The sequence below is a fragment of the Nomia melanderi genome, chromosome 1 (genome assembly GCF_051020985.1).
Source record: "Nomia melanderi isolate GNS246 chromosome 1, iyNomMela1, whole genome shotgun sequence".
Taxonomy (NCBI): domain Eukaryota; kingdom Metazoa; phylum Arthropoda; class Insecta; order Hymenoptera; family Halictidae; genus Nomia; species Nomia melanderi.
Genome location: NC_134999.1, coordinates 23,438,357 through 23,457,375, shown reverse-complemented (window position 1 = coordinate 23,457,375; position 19,019 = coordinate 23,438,357). Strand labels below are relative to the sequence as shown.

Sequence of the window (19,019 nt, the reverse complement as noted above, 5' to 3'; positions counted from 1 at the left end):
GGACAACCAGGAAATTGCCAGCTTCGCTGCTCACGAATAGGTAATCCAATTTCTCCGAACAATAATGGCCCGCCGCTGCCTTTTGCAGGCGTCTTCTGGCGCCGTCTATAATTACTCATAACGTAGTCCTCCGGCGATGTATCCCGCGAAAATTCTCTATCTTCTTGATCCAATTATGCATAGACGGTGCACGCAGTTTCTGTCACTATCTTACCTCCCACCACGACGTTATTGTCACGTTTCGAGGCAAATTATTGGACTGATAATGTGGCTGACAATGGCTGAATGATCTTCAGGTAAAGCTGGAATATTTGAGAGTATCTTCTGTTGTTATGGAAATATTCGAATGTGAATAAATAAAATGGACCTGTGTAGATATGAAAGTGTATGTAATATTATATTGACATTCGAATTACCGAGCAGACGAGTGAATTTTTTTTTGTCTTGAATTCTACGAACGTTGGGCTCTATATTTTTTCTGTAGAATTCTAAAAACGTTGGGCTCTGAATTTTAGGCAGGGAATTTTTTAGCTTTGAATTATAGAAATGTTGGGCTCTAAATTTTAGGCTGGGAATTTTTTTGACCCTGAAGTCTAGAAATGTTGGGTTCTAAACTTTTTTGTGTTGAATTTTAGAAACGTTGGGCTCTAAATTTCAGGTTGTGAAGAGCAAGTTTTTCTGGGAATTTTAGAGGGGTGAAAGCGATAGTTAGTGATGTTTGTTTGAATTCCAGGGAATCTGCTTGGGTAAATTCTGACTGGTGTCGAGTTCAGTGTAACCTGATCCCAGTAGATAGGGACAGAAGATGGATACAATGAGTAGAAACGAGATACAGGAATGTTTGTTTAAATTCTACAGTACCAGACACACTAGTCTCTCAATAGTCACTGACTCGACCTCAGTGTAACCTGACCCCAGTAGACAGAGAAAGAAAATGAATACAATGAGCAGGAACAAGATACAGTGATGTTTGTTTAAATTTTACAGCACCAGACACACTAGTCACCGACTTGAGACCAGACACACTAATCACCACTAGCTCACTGACTTGAGCTCAGTGTAACCTGATCCCAGTAGACAGAGATAGGAAATGAATACAATGGGCAGAAACGGAACGACGCAGTCGGTCGGGCATCGAGGGTCGAGGCGCGGACTTCAAAGCGACGCCGCGCGTCAAATGTAAACACGCAATTGAGAAAATTTCAGTTGCAATCACGTTAACCTTACCTTCTCAATCATTGCACCAATGGAATGTCGAGATTCTTCTGATTAAAACAAGTCCAAACATGACATAAATCGGACTAGTTTTACGATTTTATGGAAACGGGGCTTTAATATCGTTAATTACGTTAGGACGGTGGAAGTAGTTCGATTTGTTTACAGTAACCTTAACGTTACCTTCTCAAACGCAGTGCCAGTCAATTCCTGAGATCGTTGCTGTTAGAATGAGTTCAAGCACGATATGAATCGGACTAGTTTTACGATTTCATGGAAACGGGGCTTTAATACCGTTAATTACTTGAAATTGGTAATACTAGTCCGATTCCCATCGTATTTGGACTCATTCTAACAGCAACGATCTCAGGAATTCAATGGTACTACATTTGAGAAGGTCAGGTTAAAATTTCTGTAATTGAAGTAGCCGTTGTTCGTTTCTTAAGAGGCTGAGACCTAACCTCTATACGTTGAAATTAATTTAACATGTGGTAAAGTTTGTTAGAAAATTTCTAGAGCATTTTAATCTACATGTATAAATACAATGTGTTTCATAGAAAAATTAATTTGATATTTATGTGGTTGAATGTACTTTTTTGATAAATTCAGAAGCAAATGATGGAACACAGAATCGACGAATAATGAGACGCCAACAGTAACATGGGTAGGTAAGACAAGTGCAGGTTAATTTGAATTCTACGTCCGTTCCCGTGTACCTTTCAGATACTTTCGGGAACTCTAGAACCCCAGAGTTCTTGGTAGTCCAAAGAAATTCTGTGAAGTTTCGCCAACTTCGTTCCGATTTTAATGCTAATCTTTGCATCTAAAGTTAACTAATTTTCTCCGGCTGAGATCTCAATAGTTGACATAACCTCAAACCAACGACGCTGAGGTGTTCCAAGGGAAATGTAGAATACGAGGGAAATATTATTAGTGTCAATGTTGAACATTTAAATATTGAGATAATAATTAAGCATGTAACATTGAAGTCATAATATTCTTGGATTTTTTTGATATATTTAATTTTTTGAAAATAACGAATGAAATTCAATAACTAATCTACGCAAACTTTTATACAAACAATGGTAAATGTTGGATATTATTGTAACTTCAAAGTTACAAAATATATTCATTTTAAAAAAATTATTAAAACTATCGAACACAGTTTTAATTTGTGTTAATATGTTGATATTTATTAATCTCATACATAATTTTTGTTACAATCACTCAACAAAATTTTGCACATATAGAGTTAATTTAATACTTCATAAACTAATTTTACCAACGATAAAAAATTCATTCCATACAGAATTAAACCAAATTAAAAAAAATATATTCAACCATGCAACGTTAACAAAATTAACAAAATTCCTAGGCCATCGAACTACAAAAAAAAATCATTACCATAATTTGAAAGCATTTCCCGATCATTTGCTCGCACTTCCAGCATTCTGTTTACCGAGTCGGGTCGTTACGATATGTAAATTCGGAATAGTCGAAAATTAACATGAAAAATCATACGAGGAGCGTTCCCTGGGAAACACTCAGCCGGCCCATCGAATTAATTCTGGCCGATCGATTCTTTTATCGCAACATGGACCCCGACATCCGCGTTCGGTGTTTGCACCGGTTCATGGAAATCCGGCCGGGCAATTCCGAGTTACAGGTAAATGAAAACATATCGCGGCAACCGGTATTAGAGATTAACCCCTGTTTACCGGGTGTTTCGGTGCACGGTGTATTCTTGAACGGTGTGCAACAATTACTAATCAGTTTCCGTCGGCTCGGTCGCCTGTCACTTGCCACGAGAGGCATCGGCGTTAATAGATCGATGCACCGTGGGACGTGCGCCGCCAATTAACAAAGAGGGATGTCGCGTCGTGTCGAGGTGACTCCCAGAGTGTGTTTCAAGGGAGATCTCACTGGTTTTGTAGCACAGGTTTTTATTTAGTTGAACCGAGTATAATGTTTGAGTACAAAACGTCGCAGTGTCGCTCGTCTAAAGAAAACTGCCTCTTCTTTTCCGTTGTTCTTCCGTATTTAAAGGATTTTGTGAAGGATTTTTCATTTATTTCTTTGGTGCACTAATGTCTGTGTGTTGTGATTAGATGAATGGCGAGGTAATTATGGGGTTGGGTGAAATGATTTTTGGGAATTTTTGAAGTAAAGATCGGAGGGGCGTTCTTTGAGGAATAAAAATTTGATGCGATGCCGTAGAACATGTAAATATGTAACGAGGAAAATTTCAGCTGCTGTCGATTTGACATTATCTTCTCAAAGGTAGTGGCAATGGATTTCTGAGATCGCGCTGATTAAAACGAGTCCAAACACGACGTAAATCGGTCTAGTTTCATTTATTCGGTGAAAATGAACCTTTAATTTTGTTAATTTCGTTAAGTCGGTGAAAGTAGTCCGATTTGCTCGCAGTAACTTTAACGTTACCTTCTCAAATGTAGTCTCAGTGAATTCCTGAGACTATGCTGAACAAAATTAACAAAGTTAAAGGCTCGTTACCACCGAATCGACGAACCTAAACCGACTCCCGCCGTGTTTGGGCTCATTTTAATCAGGAAAACTTCAGCAATCCACCAGTACTACATTCAATCAGCTAACATTACATTTCCTAATCACCAAAAATTATAAAATTTGATATTCAATATATCATCACGCCTATTGCATCGCTGCTTGAACCATTGTACTAAAACCTTCGTTCCCCAATGTTACGACTTCCCTTCGACCCAGTTCCAATGAATACTACCTTCACCTCAAAAAGTACATTCCAAACGAACTCCTTCCTAGCAAAGGGTTTGCAGCCGTATAAAATTAACCCTTTGCACTTGAGGGGCGCCTTACTGTCGCCTGATTCGACGCAGCGAGCTTATAAAATTTTCAATTCAATATTAAACCTTGTGTACTGTATCAACACACAAAATATCTAAGTAAAATACTTCTGTTTCTTAAGTGATATAAAATAATCAATTGTATCAGTTGCGAAAAATATCATTAAAACTAGGTTTAGCGCGTCAATTTGACGCACACTGAATTTTGTAAACATCGTTTGGTGAATGATTTATTTTAATATTTTAATATTTTTGCTAATTATTTATTTTTAAATTTATAATTTTCAAAATCTAAATAGGCGAATGTCAACTGTCCTAGGTACAATAGAATAAACTATACAATAACTGCTCGTAAACCTAGTGTTAATAGTTAGAAAGTAATGAATATTTTTCATAAAAAATATTGTCGAGTGCAAAGGGTTAAACAATCGCACGTTTCCGGGGAACTCGAAATCAAACCCCTCACGTGCCGAACTCGGGAACAAGGGGCGCGTCCATGAATACTAAAGCGTCGCGACGAAAACAGAGCATTCCTTGGCCGGCCGCAAAACTCGTAACACGGACGCCAACTTCCATTGCGGACTCGGCCGATAGGCGGCCATAAGTCGACGAGGTCCGAGAATGGCCGCTGGACGTGTCCGTGTGGACAAACGACGCGTCGGAGGGTATTTAGCGGATTTCCGGTGACGGCGTCAGAAATCGCGGCGGAAATGAAGGAAACACGCGGAGATCGGCGACCGATGACGCATCAAAGCCGGAGGTGAGACGACGGGGCCATAAGGGGAGCCGCTGACGGCGGGGAAGATTGATTGGAGTCACGGGATGGAAAATTAACGGTCTAGCCCTGGCTGGTCCAGGGTGAAAGGTGCAGGAAGGCGTCGACGAGGGAACGTGACAGCCGCCGCATACTAATTCTACACCTTGGGCCCTGCTACTCGTGTCCTGGCGCTTATGGTGGTTCGAGGTTTCATGGTGCTAGGACTATTGGGTGGTTGACGGATCTGGCGAGTGGTTAAACAGGCCTTGGAAAATTTTTTTATAAAGCTACAAGTGTGAATTTATTAAGATTTTATTACAATGGTTCACGCGGAGATACAATATGCATGGTGAAATATTGAATATCAAATTTTATAATTTTTGTGGTCAGGAAATTTAATGTTAGCTGATTGAATGTAGCACTGGTGGATTGATGAAGTTTTTCTGATTAAAATGAGCCTAAACACGGTGGGAATCGGTATAGGTTCGTCGGTTCGTTGGAAACGAGCCTTTAATTTTGTTAATTTCGTTAAGTGGGTGAAAGTAGGCTGATTTTCGTCGTGTTTGGACTTATTTTGTTCAGGAGAGTCTCAGGAATTCACTGAGACTATATTTGAGAAGGTAACGTTAAATTTACTGCGAGCAAATTGGACTACTTTCACCGACTTAACGAAATTAACAAAATTAAAGTTTCGTTTGCACCGAATCGGTGAAACTAGACTGATTTACGTCGTGTTTGGGCTCATTTTAATTAGGACGATCTCAGCAATTCACTGGCACTACATTTGAGAAGCTAAAGTTAAAATGACTGCAATTGAAATATTCTTCTTTGCATATTTATGTATAACTCTCTATCTTCCACTCACTACATTCATTCCTCCCCTTTATCAGACTCTGCTCCAGACAATCCCTAAATCAAATAACTCCCTCCTTTGTTTCCCGCTCTGTTAAATTCCACAGGGACTCGAAATAGTAGAATTTAAGCGAGCCTCAACATAATTACCCTCAAGCAGGGACACAATCTTCTGACGCAAATGCGTGCGTTCCAGATGCATCTGGAACTTATCCGTTCCCAGCCATCTTCGCGATGCAGTGATCGCAACGGTAATCGACGCGGTTGATCGGCTCCCCAGTTTCGATCGATTTTAATTAGACCGGATAACTCCCCTACCGCTCGGTAGCTTTAATGAGTCGCTGAAGGCCTCGGACGAGGGTCCCGTGCGCTCGTGTGTTTGCGCGGGTGGCTGCGCGTTTGTGTGTGACCGTAGCAACGGACACGCGATTCGTTGCTTTTCCATTCTTTCCGCCGTTTTGTGTGCCTTCTTTTGTTTGCGAATAAGGAGTTGTTTTATTTACCCTTGCCGGGAACATTTTCGCATTAGTCGGTGGATCGTGGGGGATGCCGGGGAAACAGAAGTAGTTTTTGACGCGTGAATCGCTTCGCGGATCTACCGGTTCGCAGGGCGAAATTCTTGGAATATGAGGAACGTTCGTTTCCGCTGGATATTGTTAATTAGGGGCTGCGACGTGTCTGATGAACAAATTGTGATGACTTTGTGTGATAAATAAGATTTTTTGTGGTATATTTGTTAGGGGAATAGATATACGTGGTGATTGTATGTTTTGTTTCTTTATAGGAAATTATTTGTTAATTATAATTACTAATTTGGGGGATTATTGGTTAATTATAATTATTTTGTTAATTTGGGAAGTTATTGATTTATGATGTTAACGATAAAATGTTTCTTGTGAGTATTATTATTGCAGAAGAAAATTTTAATGTAAGAGATTATGGAGAATTACTAATTAATTATAATTGTTCATTAATTTGGGAGACTATTCGTTGATTACAATTATTTATTAACTTGGAAAATTTTTGGGTTTATGATATTGACAATAATCTGTCTCTTCTGAGTATTATTATCACAGAAAAATATTATAATGTGAGATATTAATTAGTCGTTCTCTATTTTTACTAACGATTTCTTAATTAATCACAGAGAAATTCAATGTCTAATTTACTGACATACTCTGAATACAAATGAACCATGAATGACCAGTCCACTAAGCATTGCATATTGACACATTTAATTACTTAATTAAAAACTGAGAAACATTAGAAAAGTTCAATAATCTAATTTAAATTAAATGTCACAATGTGTACAATTCCTCTCTAACTCAAATAACATAAATAAAAATTCAATGTGAAATCAGTACATAGAATGATCAATTAAAAGAAGCAATAGTCTCAACAGCACGCTCAAATTATTTAAATATTTTATATTTCACAATGAAATTAAATGCATAATTGAATTAATCATAATTTCATTGTTGTAATTAGTTATAGTTAAAATTAAATGCATAATTGAATGAATCATAATTTCATTGTTGTAATTAATTATAGTTAAAATTAAATGCATAATTGAATGAATCATAATATCATTGTTATAATTAATTATAGTTAAAATTAAATGCATAATTGAATGAATCATAATTTTAACTATAATTCACTCATTCATTCGTTTAATCAATCAATTAATTACTATAATTTACTTTCCATAGTTTATGGGAAAGAAGACAAATTTAACTCATGAAACAAATTGAAGTTCATGTTACCAGAGGAATTAATATCACCGATTTGTTTTTACGTGTTCAACGGGATCTTAGAGATTCATCCAGCACGGTGATCGTGGTGATCCCGTTTCATTTACATGTAATAAGAATTTTTCGTGGAATTATTGGAAATCGGTTATCAGACAGAATCTGAAGAATTACTTAAGCGAATTTCGATTCGAGGAAATTGAAATGTGCAGATAAGAAACGATAGGAGGAAACTTTCTTAGTTTTCGGAAAGTGAGTTTTAATTAGGGTGGGTTTCCGTCACGCCGACTTTTAATGAACAGCTGAAGCATTCGATCGAATGCATCGATATTATATACTTGCCAGGATGTCGATTTAGTTTGACCTTTGGTAGGTAAAATTGTTTGGGAAACTTAGTAATTTAAATGATTGTTGCAGGGGAAGGTAATTTAGTGAAAGCTTGATTATCTTGTGTAATTATGTGAAATATCGACATAATTGAATAGTAAATGTATAATAATTATAATATATAGTTATTACGTGATTGAGTAGTAAATATAGTTACAAAAATATATAATTACTATATAATTGAGTAGTAACTATAGAATTAGGAAAATATATAATTAGTGCCTCATTGAATAGTAAATAAGTATACAATAATATAAATTATTGAACAGTAAATATACAATTACAAAAATATAGAATCACTACATAATTGAGTAGTAAATACACAATTAGAAATATATAGTCACTACATAATTGAGTAGTAAATACACAATTAAAAATATATAGTTACTACATAATTGAGTAGTAAATACACAATGAAAAATATATAATTAGTACCTCATTGAATCATTTTCTAAATAAACATCACTAGACACTCTCAACAAAATCAACTCTATCAATTTCAAACACGAACTGCCAAATGCAAAACAAATATTAAAGTCATTTCCATATTTCCAGAAATAATTAGCAGACCGTTGAATTTTACAAGAAATTCTTTGCAATTATTCAGCAATTCGTATTTCCAGTATAATATATTTCCCAACGTTCGCATTCTCGTGTGAAATGGGACTTCGAAGATAATTCAGGAGTGAACAAACAGGAACGGATTTCAAATTTCGATAAATCCACTGAATGGGAAGTCTTATTGTCGTTCGCTCGAAGACGTCATCTCAAAGCATCTTATGGAAATATTTCCTCCCTTCCTGGGGAAGCTTCTTTTTACCAGCACGTCCCCTCGCACCCCTTTAATCGCATTATCGTACGTAGACGTATTATATGTTCATTCGCCGAGCTGTTACTGGTCCAATTGGCACGCCAGGATTTTCCATATTTTTTCTACGTATTTTACCTTCCTTGATTCGATTTGTCATCCATTTACTTTAGTCTCATAGGTATCTCAACGAAGCCTAAAGAATTTATCTTCGAATTAACAGTTTGGCTTTTTAACACTAACACCATCTGACAAGCCAAAATGATCTTCCCCTGATTCCTTATTTTTGCAATTATTAAAAAGATAACAGGTGTTCTTCAATTATCAATATTATTATAATTATTATTAATATTATTTTCAATTATTATTATTTTTCTAAATCATCATCATCATCATCATCATCATCAGGTCAATATTATTATTATTTATTTTTCAATTATTAGTATTGCTACTTGTTTTACTCTTCCAATTATTATTACTATCATCGTTATTATTATTTTTATTATTATTATTATCACTACTTTCAATTATTTTGCTGTCGACTGTTTCAAAACCTAAAGTAGAAACCCGAAACTCTATATTCGTTGCTTTGAATGGTGCAAAAATGAATAAACTTGTCTTTAAACTTTAATAAAAGTACTGTCTCTGGCGAAATGTTACACGATGATTCCCCAGGAGTTAAGAATAGCAACGAAGAGTATCCTTGTTAAAAAGTATTACGCGTGAACGAGGGAAGAAAAAAAGCCCAGTGAAATACGATCGATGCAATTATGCAACTTTCTGGAAATTAATTAATTCCCCTTCTTTATCCTTGGTTCGCGCTGTCTCATTGTCCTTGAAGTACGGGGATCAAAAGGCCCGCGATTATCCTTCAACGGAAAGCCCGCGAATCCAACTCCTCTGCCTTATTAGCGAGCGGAAACATTGACAGGTAATAGCAGCTCCCCCGAAGGTTCACTCAATTAGTTATTTTTTCGTTCATTCGGACGAGTAAGTATTCATGAAAGTTAGAAGAAGCTGCTTGAAATGCGAATGCAGTAGTGCTCGCTTATAGAATTTCGGGTCTCAGCAGTTGAATTGATGTAAGCAGAAAACAGAGGACAAAGTTATTTGCTTCTAGAGATTGACTCGAGCTCAGCCTGAGAAAGCAGAGGATCGATAAAGTGAGACAAACATGGAATGAAGAAAATTTCAATTGCTGTCAGTTTAACCTGACCTTCTTAAACGTAGCACCAGTGAATTCCTGATATTGTCCTGATTTAAATGAGCTCAAACACGACGTGAATCGGTCTAGTTTCACCGATTCGGTGCAAACGAGCCTTTAATTTTGTTAATTTCATTAAGTCGGTGAAAGTAGTCCGATTTGCTTGCAATAACTTTCACGTCACCTTCTCAAATACAGTTCCACTGAATTTCTGACATTGTCCCGATTAAAACGAGTCCAAACACGACGGGAATCGGACCAGTTTCACGAATTCAACGAAATTTTCGAAATTAAGGCTCGTTTCCATGAAATTGTGAAACTAGTCCGATTGGTGTCGTGTTTGTACTCGTTTTAATCAGCGAAACTTCAGCAATCGAATGGAATAATCGTTAACATATTTATGTTGACTAGATTCTATACACCATAATACCACTTCCCTAATTTTTATAACAAACTATAAACATCTCAGTCTCTCTGCTCGGTAGTTTCAGTGTTTCCCCCTTTCACTACGCTCCTGCCCACTCAATACGCATCTATGAAGCGGCTGCTGTACACGACTACGGTACTTCGCCTCGGGGGTAGGACATTTGAAGAGAAAGATGGCAGATAGCGGAGAATGGAGATCGCCTCACGCCGCATTAATTTAAGAGACAATTTCTGGTGTCCCGCCGTGGCCACCTTAAGGAACGCCGAACAGAAAGTCTGGCGAGGTTACTGACCGCTTGAGGAACGACTTTTGGAATCGACTTTTCCGGCACGGCGGGGGCGAAGTTTGGCAATTTCCCGGGGCTAATCTGCCGGTCGGTCAGCATTGAGATGCCAGCGTGGGGTAAGGGACAGTCTGCTGGAAGCCCGCGGGGCCAGGAGGTACAAGTTGAAACGTGGGTAGACCCATGGACCACGGAACCACTTGGGGTGGTCCCATGAATTATACAAGCGACTCTTTGCCTTTCTATCGCTCCTCAGGTTCGTTTGCCTCCCCCCGAACCCCCCTTGCTATCTGTGCTCCCGGCCGTCTTTCTTTCTCGTGCTTCGGCTACCTTTCACACCGACTGCCTTCGTGGTTGACACTGGATTTGCGGAGCTTGTCAGTCTGACTGATGTTAGACTTTACGTTTGGAGGTGTGCTTTCAATTTTATTGAGATAATCTCTGAGATCTGGTGCTTAGGACAAGGTGACGTTGAAGTGCAATTGAAATTTTATTCAGTGCATGTTTGATATTAGCTTCTCGATCATAGTACTGATGGATTGCTGAGATTTTTCTGGTTATAATGAGCCCAAACACGATGGGAATCGGTCTAGTTTCACCGATTTGGTGGGAAAGGACCTTTAATTTTGTTAATTGCGTTAATTCGGTAGAAGTTCTTCGATTTGATTATGGTAATTTTAACGTTACCTTCTCAAATATAATCCCAGTGAATTCCTGAGACTCTCCTGAACAAAATAAGTCCAAACACAACAAAAATCGGACTACTTTCAGCCACTTAACAAAATTAACAAAATTAAAGGTCCGTTTCCACCGAATCGGTGAAAGTAGACCGATTCCCATCGTGTTTGGACTCATTTTAATCAGGAGAACCTTGACATTCCATCGGTACTATGATCGAGAAGGTTATTGCATACTTTTTATATTTATAAAAAATAAGATCTTCATTATCTACAGTTTATCTGTCTAAGCATTGCAACTGTTCGATTGAAAAAAATTATTGTTTATCTTAATGTAAGCAAAAGAGTCTATAAAATATATTATTTACTCGATGATCCAATAGAATTATTTCAGGAAGAGCATTTCAATAAATTCTCATGTGAAATTAAATCGAGGATACGTTTAAATTACTCAATAACTATTAATACGAAATTTGATAATGTACAACGATCGACTTCTTACTGAATGCAGTGTCCACTATTTGCTTAATGAATTTGGACACTTTTTTATGCACGCTTTACGACCGTGCCTGTTTCCACATTCCGCAGCAACGCGGAAACGGACCGCGCGAATGAGATATTTAACGAATTTACTTGCCGAGCACTAACGAAGCACTGTTCGTGGCCCGCAATTAATTCAACCGCCGGGAAGTGTGTACCTATTAAAAGAAATACCGGTGTAATTTGTACGCTAAAGAGACAAAAACCGACGAAGGAAAAGACAGCCGAATAGTTGGAGCGCACAGTTCTTTGTCGCTTCAAATCTTCACGAGAGTATTCCTCCCCCGAATGTTCCATATTCTAAGACATTTAAAAATTCCGTCTTCCCTGTGGTTCCCTCTTTCATTACAAATTCTTATTAGTTAGTTCCTAAACGGAAAGATTCGTATTACAATAGTTGCAAATATTTAATTATAATTCGATGCACGTGGAAAACTTTAATTTTGTATGAATGGAGGCAATTGTTTTAATATTTATGATACTACGACGACAGATTTTCTTAGTTGGATTTAATTGAAAATCTTATAATGAACCGAAGATGAAAAATGAGAATAGTTCGTAGAAAAATATGTACAGGGAGTAATTTATTAATTAAATTTTGAATTTTCTATTAATTTATTTAGAGTAGAGTGCTGTGGTTTAAATTGTTAGGAAATGTATTTAATAAAGGTAATTTGGAAGCTATTTGCTTCCAGGAATTGACTTGAGCTTAGCCTGACAAAGGCAGAGAATGAATATTAAGTCAAACATGTAATAAAGAAAATTTCAGTTATAGTCAGTGTAACCTGACCTTCTTAAAAGTAGAACCAGTGAATTCCTGAGATCGTCCTAATTAAAATGAGCCCAAACACGACTCAGATCGGTCTAGTTTCACCGATTCGGTGCAAACGAACCTTTAATTTTGTTAATTTCGTTAATCCGGTGACAATAATCCGATTTGCTTGCAGTAACCTTAACATTACCTTCTCAAATATTCTCCCAGTGAATTCCTAATACTCTCCCGAACAAAATAAGTCCAAACACGACGAAAATCATCCTCCTTCCACCCACTTAACAAAGTTAACAAAATTAAAGCTCGGTTTCCACCGAATCGACGAACCTAAACCGATTCCCACCGTGTTTGGGCTCATTTTAACCAGGAAAACTCCAGCAATCCACCAGTACTACATTCAAAGACCTACCATTCAAATTCCTGCAATTAAAATTTCAAGTCAGTTCCCAAAGCAAATATCCTCCTCCTACATTCTTCCTCACCAAAATCCCCCACCTGGAACCCAACATTACGTCGTCTACGCGACCATTACTCCATCTTACAATGCCAATAATCAACTCTCCCCTCAATCCAAGCTCCACCCTGCAAAAGGAAGACAGCCGAGTCCATTGCAGCTAGACCTTAAGAAACTCGAGACTCGGAGACAGAGGAGCTGAGCGAAGGAACCGGCAATTCATTTACAGCTTCTTTATTATCGCTAATTGATTCATTCTCAAGGATTCGATTGGAGGTCGCAGCTCGAAGAGGAAAAGAGGCTCGGCGATTACAAGGGAGCGGCGACTTAAAAAGCGTGGCCGGGGCTGTCGGGTTAATTAAAAGCCCTTGTACTTTCCCTTTCGCCGCGCACGTTTAGATCTCGTATTATGGGATGCAGCGCGATCGAAACACTGGCGCGGACAACTTTGAGCCGAATTGAAAAAAATTTGTGTCCCCTTCCGCTGCCTTTAATCTTATTTCCCGCGCCAACTGACCAATTAAAATCTCTAGGCCGTGTTTATTTTGCCGGACGTGGACTGTGTGCGAAAGTGAACTGCTAGGGAAGCTATTGTCGCGATGTGGTAGTTGTTGAAGTTGTTGCTTTGACCAGAGTAGATGGTTGCAGTAGTAGATAGGTTAGCTTTGTAATGGGCACAAGAATTTAGAATGGTGTGGTATTGACGTATTGCAGTTTTGTTGGCTTTCTTGTTTTATTTACTTTCGTGGATTTGTTGGTGAAGATGTGTTAGAATAAATATTTTGTATTGTTTCTTGCTTCAGTAAATTGGTAGTAGTAGCTTTAGTAGTAAATTGATCTTTGGCATGTTATTAATTAGCTGGAGGAGATAATTGGTTGAATTGTTGAATGGTTAGGTTATATTTCGTAGATTTTAGTTAGGTTATGTTTGAAAAAATATTTGAAAGATTTGACAAGTAATAATTTAAGTATGCTTAAGTAAGGTCTTGGTTAGGTTATGTTCGAAAAAGCACCCAAAAGAATTAACAAGTAACAATATAAATCAGTTTAAGTCATGTCTTAGTTAGCGTATGTTCGAAAAACATCTAAAACAATTAACAAAAATTTAAATCAACTCAAGGGAGGTCTTGGTTATTTTTTGGTTATTTCTTGGTTATGTCACGTTCGAAAAATATCTAAAAGAATTAACAAGTAACAATATGAATCAGTTTAAATAATGTTTTAGTTAGGTTATGTTCGAAAAACGTCTAAAAGGATTAACAAGTAACAATTTAAATCAGCTTAATTGAGGTTTCAGTTAGGTTATGTTCGAAGAAACACCTAAAAGAATTAACAACAATTTGATTCAGCTTAAGTGAGGCCTTGTTTATTTTTTGGTTATTTCTTGGTTAGGTTGTGTTCGAAAAACATCTAAAAGAATTAACAACATTTCAAATCAGCTTAAGTGAGGTCTTGGTTAGGTTATGTTCGAAAAAATACCTACAAGAATTAACAAGTAACAATTAAGTTCAGCTTAAGTGATGTTTTTATGTGAGGTTAGGTTATGTTCGAAAAATATCTAAAAGAATTAACAACAATTCAAATCACCCTAATTAATGTTCCAGTTAGGTTACATTAAAAAAAAACCCGGAAGCAACGAACAAGTAACAATAGAAATCAGCTTAAGCGAGACGATCCACGTCGCGGCAGCGAACGAATACGCCTGGCCGAAATAATTGATTGAATCGTTAGCCGTTCGAGGGCTAACTTTTCAAATGATGCCACGAAAGTCGCGGGAACTTTCTCCCTTCGCTGCGGCGACCGTGGCGAATTTTCGCACCTCCGGGGTTACACAAAAGGCTGCCCGAGAGTTGTCGTCCCTGTCTGGCGAGTTCACGGAAGTCTTGATCAATTCGTAATTAAACCCGGCAACGGGAACTCCGATATCGCGCTGCGGAGGAGCCTCTGTTTGCGCGCGTATCGCGGTAAAGAATTCATTAGCGGGATTCTCGGAATGAAAATCTCCTCGGGAGTTCCGGTGGATTTTCCGAACCACTGATAACTGGCCGGTGTTTCCGTTCAATTAATCGAAACAGCTCGCGAGGGCTACTTGATACGTCGAGATTTCGTATTCTCCTTCGTCCTTTCAATTTTCTATGGATTTATCGAGTAAATTGAAGAATTTGTATTTTAGAGACTTGAACAAGAGGGAAGAGAACTGATGAACTGATTAAGGAAATAATATAAGTTTCTGCTAAGGAAAATGTATATTATAATATATTATAATGTACTAATGTATTTTATTTATGTTATTGTAGTAGAGTAAGTATAGTGTAGTGAGTATAGTGAGTATAGTACAGTACAATAAGTATAGTATAGTGAGTATAGTACTGTACAGTAAGTATAGTATAGTGAGTATCATATAGTATAGTGATTATCATATAGTATAGTATATCGAGTATCATATAGTATAGTGAATATCATATAGTATAGTATAGTATAGTGAGTATCATATAGTATAGTATAGTATAGTGAGTATCATATAGTATAGTATAGTATAGTGAGTATCATATAGTATAGTATAGTATAGTGAGTATCATATAGTATAGTATAGTATAGTGAGTATCATATAGTATAGTATAGTATACTCTAGTAACATAGTATAGTAATATATTATAATATAATTAACCATTAAAATATACTACTATAATGAACCTGAAACACTTCTACTCTCATAATTAAATTAGCTATCACATATAACCATTGCATTGTCCTCAATACAAACAGATCAAAGTTAATTGAATTCTTCAAATTAATCAATAATTATTTTATTCAAAAAAGGATATACTCATCAACATCCAAATACATTAAATTATCAGTCACACAAATCAACTAACTATTTATTCAATATTGAAATTATCAGTCACACAAATTAACTAACTATTTATTCAATACTGAAATTATCTCAAATTATACTCAAATAATTAGTAATTACACTCAATACTAAATAAATAATTACTCTATTAAAAAAACAGCACACACATCAACATCCAAACACATTAAATTCCCAGCCCCACAAATCAACAATTTACCCAACATTCGAAAACCTCGAAGCACCCCACTTCACATCAACAACCCCAACCCTCTGCGTCACACGCAAAACAAACCCTCGAAACCGCTGAATATTAAAAATACAAAAAAACATTCAACCCTCGTATAAACAAACGATAAATTTATTTTGAGGTGAATAAAGTTATTTATTCTCTTTTTTCACTCCACCACGCACAGTCCAAGGTGGCGATCGATTCGAAAAATGATCGGGAAATTCGGTTCGCCATGGAAATTAGTGTCATTAATAAATTTCCGAACGATCGATTGCAGAAAATCAACACCGTAGAAGAATTCCCGAGAATATTCGCTGCGGCGGTGTTTGTGTTCCGCGAAGAAAAATTGATTAACAAAACTTTAAGGGTTGGGGGGGGGGGGCGCTGGGGCCGCCGGGAAGTTCAGCTTTAAAGGGGTGGGTTGCGCGCGCAACGTTGTTGCGCTGAAAGTAATATCTGCCCATGGGAACTTTAGTTTAATATCTTATTAAAATTGTATACATTAGCCGAATGATTCTATTCCATGGTATCCGGGGCCGCAATCAGAATTGCTGTTCCCTAACGAATAAATTATCTAGGAGCTTCAATGAAGTTTGTTTAACTTGTTGTTTCACTTTGAATTTATAAATACAGGCCAATCGCAGTTTATGAATAAAAGATTGTTTAACCTTTCCTTCGTTAAAACTGCTCTGTAAACTGGATGGTTTCTATGGGAAATTGAAAATTTTTTTTTCGAGCGGTGGGGAGTAATTGATTTTAGTTGAACTAGTTTCTTCGATTGGTTTATATTTGGTTTTTTTGGAATTGAAAGAAATAGTTTATTAATTATTTCATGTCACATTATTTTGCACTGAATTGAAATGAAAAGGAATTTTTATAATTATAAATATTGAATCAATTTTTTGAGTGGAACAAGGAAATAATTGATTTTAGTTGAACGAGTTTCTTTAATTGATTTCTATTCGTTTGTTTGGAATAGAGAAAGAATTAGTTTATTAGTTATTTCATATCACATTATTTTATACTGAATTGGAATGAGAGGAATTTTTGTAATTACGAATATTGAATCCATTTTTCAAGTGGAACAGGGAAATATTTAATTGTATTAATATTTAGTTATAATTATTTAATTATAATTTAATTATAATTGATTTTAGCTAATTGTCGAGTTTCTTCAATTGGTTTTTCTTCGTTTTCTCGAAATTGAAAAAAATAGTTTATTAGTTATTTCATGTCACATTATTTTATACTAAATTGATACGAAAAGAATTTTTATAATTATAAATATTGATCAATTTCTTGAGTGGAGCAAGGAAATAATTGATTTTAATTGAACATGGAGTTTCTTCGATTGGTTTCTTTTCGTTTTTTCGAAATTGGAAAATAATAGTTTATTAACTATTTCATGTCACATTATTTTATACTAAATTTGAACGAAAGGTAATTTTTATAATTATATTCATTGGGGAATCAATTTTTCGAATGGGACAGGGAAATAATTGATTTTAGCTGAATTTTTAAATTTTGAACTGATTTTAATGAAATGGAAGAAGTTTGAATGTCAAGTTTCTTCAGCTGCTTTGCAATTCCAAAAATAACAAATCAGGAATGTGCCATTTTGACCATTCTGCTAGTTTTACTGTCAATACCAAAACTACCTACAATTCTGTTGTCATATTATTGCTGAACCAATAATTTCAATCATTTTCCACAGAAACATCTCGTTAATAATTCCAAAAATAACAAATCAGGAATGTGCCATTTTGACCATTCTGCTACTTTACTGTTAACACTAAAACTACCTATATTTCCGTTTTCAATTACTAAATCAATAATTTCAATCATTCTCTTATTTATTTCGAATAATTGCCAAAAATAACAAATCAGAAATGTGCCATTTTGGCCATTCTGCTAGTTTTACTGTCAATTCCATATGTTCAGCTTTCTACGCGGAATACCATGTTGCCAATTCGCCGCATTGAGCATCACACTACAAAAACACTTATTATTTCGATTAATGCGAGCTTAGTAAGTGGAAACGTGGACTAATCGATTGAAATCAATATCCATCGACCATCGTCATGGTATATTCAGTTTAATGCGTTTCTGCTATGGAATGTATATGAACCGCAATTGATGCACTCTCGAAGCATAGTACGTATTAATTACGCATGTTAATTATGCTATTTAGAATTTACTGCCTCGAAGCGTGCATGACAGTATCGCGGAGTATCGTAATGTTAATAAAGCGTCCTTCGTTGGAGATTAACAGAAAGAAATTCGAGACCTTGAAACCAGAGGATATATTAACACATTATGTACAAAATAATTCTTTAAAAATTCGGAGATTTTGGCTGATGATTTTCAGTGACATTAATTACTCTAAAATTATTTAAAAATTAATCAAACAGGAAGATGTTTGAAAATTTTCCATATATCGATATAATTTTCAAACATCTTCTTGTTTGATTAATTTTTAAATAATTTTAGAGTAATCTTATCGTTGCTTGATAAATTTTTAAATAATTTGAAAATAATCAGTTCTATGTGTAAAATGTTCAAATATTTTTTTGGTATTTGTTAAACTTTTGAACGATTTTGAAATAATTAGTTCTAAATGGAAAATATTCAGATACTTTTGATAAATTTTTAATAATTTTAAAGTAATCTTAATGCTGTTTGATGAAGTTTTAAATAATTTTGAAATAGTCAGGCCTCTATGAAGAATATTCAGATATCTTGTATTTAATATATTTAGCTTTATAATAAACATTTTCAAACCATGTTTATACCTTATAATGTCAAATATTATTTTACAATTGCTTTTACTATACTCTTATCTTTTCTATGCGATTTGCGTTTGCTACAAATTTATCCTGTCCCTTAACATAAAAATTGAAACCTCTTATTATTTCTAAATTAGAAACAATATTATATCATTAAATATTATTTCTAAATCAGAAATAATATAT

The 19,019-nt window shown here is 35.8% G+C and overlaps 1 protein-coding gene and 1 long non-coding RNA gene across 2 annotated transcripts in view; one reads left to right on the top strand and one right to left on the bottom strand.

Annotated features, from left to right (window-relative positions):
• LOC143174414 (uncharacterized) overlaps nt 1-11,957 on the top strand; it is a 39,819-nt gene extending 27,862 nt beyond the window's left edge. Inside the window, exon 3 of the long non-coding RNA XR_012998316.1 lies at nt 10,297-11,957. This is a non-coding gene — a long non-coding RNA (uncharacterized LOC143174414). The remainder of the gene's footprint in view (nt 1-10,296) is intronic.
• Nucleotides 1-19,019, bottom strand: part of LOC116425277 (lachesin) — a 473,102-nt gene that overhangs the window by 45,311 nt on the left and 408,772 nt on the right. The gene's annotated exons all lie outside the window — the stretch shown is intronic.